We start from the raw sequence: 2837 nt of genomic DNA, 5'->3' as shown, positions 1-2837 counted from the left end.
TTTAAAAGATGTGGAAAGAGTTACATCCAAAAGGAGTGTGAAAACTACCACCACATGTAGGAAAGAGCTACCACCCCGGTCGTCCGGCAAGTGTGTGAAGCTACCACATGAAGATTGATTTGAATAACCGAAAAGGTTGAAAAAAAAATGAATATTTTAGAATTTTCGGAGTAATAAGGTGTTAGTTTGAGAAAGATGCTCAAAGAGCCACCCCCGGTATCATAATAGTTAAATCTCTATTTTGAACGGATTGCGACAAATTGGTGTCAATTTTGCTGAATTTCTAAAAATCATTTTTCGTGAACCGTTACATCTTGATGATTTTGAAACACGAGGTCATTTTTTATAATAAAATTTTTGATGTTTCGATGTATTTTGAAATCTTATAATATTTTACCTCCATTATAATGATTTTTGGAATAAAGTCCTTAATTTGTGTGAAATTAATTTAAGTTTAAAAGGTTTTTAAAATTCAAAATTTTCGAAATCCGGCAAAGTGTATTGGTAGCCACAGTTTTAAAACCGGTTACAGGTTTTCGATCTTTCTCCAAACTTTATCAAAACTTCTTCTTTCTCTTAAAACCTGTTATAGGGCACGTTTTTGTTCTCGACGATAAAAATGGAAAATAAAAAGGAAAAGAAAATAAAAGGGTTAATGGCTTTTGGAAAGAGCAGCAACAATCCAAAGAGGCCACAGTTCTTCAAAGTGCTCTTTTCTGCTTCTTTTGAAAGTCTATGTAAATTTATCTTATTCATGCACTAACATTATTGGTACACTCTCTATTTTTGGTACTTGCTTTTGGCAATTTGTGACAAAAAGGGGAAGAGAGGAAGAGATTTTAAATTTTTCATGTGAATTTTTATTGATCATATTAGATGCATGAACAAAGGGGGAGAGATTTTCATTAACAAAGGATGCATAAACAAAGGGGGAGAGATGTTCATTTTTTTTTTACTAACTTTGTTCTATTTTTTTTTACTAACTTTGTTCGAGGAGAAAATATTCTTTGTATTCTTTCTGCAGATTCTCGAAGACTTCAAGACTCCTTGTGTTTAAGTAATAGAGTTTGTTTAGGAGTTGCGAAATTGTAATTTTGTATTTTCTTTGGATTTTTCATGTGAGAAGTTCATTGTTTTAGTGATGGCAATGGATTTCATTCTTGTTTGGAGAGTTGAGCGTTGTGAGTATTTTGATGTACTTTTTAGTTTTGTCACGAAATTGCCAAAGGGGGAGATTGTTATGGATTTTATGTTGGCATATTTCGTGAAGTCAGTCGGAGTCTTGAATGTTTGAAGAAGAAAAGATGAAGATCGAAGACTCGAAGACTGTGAGATATCGAAATTCGACGATATTGGCTAACTTTGGCCAAATGGGCCAAAGTGGGCGATTGAACAGTTTGGACAAGTTCCATTCGGCATTCCAACAAGTTTGGAAGAGCAAAAATGAGTTCCAAAGGTGTTGAAATGGTTTTGACATCGATCGGGCGAAGTGGAGCCGAAACAGAGTGAAAACGGCGTTCTGGAGCTGTTGTACCGGTACAAACCCGTCGAAACTGAGGGAACCGAGCGCTCGGGTTCGGCTCCTCGGCTCGGGTTCGGCTCCTCGGCTCGGGTGCGCTCGGGTTCGGCTCCTCGCCAGACCTTGTACCGGTACAAGAACCCGTGTACCGGTACAAGGAGCCCGAACAGCAGGGGCTGTTTTCGAAAAATAGAAAAAATGGAGGGGCTCTTTGGGTTTTGTTACCATAGAGGACTTAAACCCCCCTCTCTCAGCTGGTTCCTTTCCATCACTTAGCCTCTCTCTCTCTCCCTCTCGAAGCTCCCCCTCTCTCTCTAACCGCAAGAAGAAGGAGACAAAGAAAGAAGGAGAGAAAGAAAGATAAGAAGAAGGAGAAAGGAAGGAGAAGGTCAAGGAGAAGAAAAAGAAGCTCTTCTCTCTCTCTTCCTCAAGTTAGGGCGTGCTTTGGAGCAAACCCTAGAGGTAAGCCTTAACCCTAACATTGGATTTCTAGGGTTTGAGGGTTTTTGGTTGGTTTTGATGGTTCAAATAGAACCTAATGAACTTAGAGAACATGGATTTAGCTCACAATGAAGCTAGAAACCATTGCTTCCCATGGGTGCCAAACCTAGGGCTTGATTTTGGAATTTTTAAAAATATGAGGGATTGATCTATTTTGATGGGTCAAAAACCTAATTGCTATGCTCTTAAACGCGTAGGCGAAGACGGTTCGTCGATCCGACGAGTGAGCGCGAAGATATCGCCGTTTTGAGTGCTCTAGGGTTTGGGTTGGCCCGAGGATTTGAAGCGACAAAAAAGATCGCGAAAGAACACATTTCTTAGCTCTACAGTACTACCACGAGGTGGGTGGTGACCATCCCGAAGCAATCGGGCTACCTTCTATGTCTAAGTCTAATATTGATCAAATTGCATCTTGTGCATATACATATAGGGTTAGAAGATGATTGTTGTTACTTATATTTGCATGCTAGTAGCCATATATCTTGTTGGTTGATCCATGATCTAGTATGCATGAAAACTATATGTTGAGAATCTAGACCCTATATGAGATGATTAATGCCTATGTTGCTAAAGAACTAGTATGATGTAACTAGTGTTGATGATGAGTCTAAATGACGAGTGGCATCTAGTTAGAAAACTATGATGAGTGGCATTTGATTGTTGATGACCTTGATATGAGAATATTAGTGTAGTTGAGACACTATGAGATTGGGTACAAGTAAACCTTGCTTCCATGATGAGATTACCCTTAGAGGGAAGGTTGCTGCTGTTCGTGAGTTGATCGTGCTCACATAGCCTGTCTGCGCTTGGAGGGGTC

Source organism: Ananas comosus, linkage group 2, assembly GCF_001540865.1.
Source record: "Ananas comosus cultivar F153 linkage group 2, ASM154086v1, whole genome shotgun sequence".
NCBI lineage: Eukaryota > Viridiplantae > Streptophyta > Magnoliopsida > Poales > Bromeliaceae > Ananas > Ananas comosus.
The sequence above is the reverse complement of the archived record's forward strand: the minus strand, read 5'-3'. Positions refer to the sequence as shown.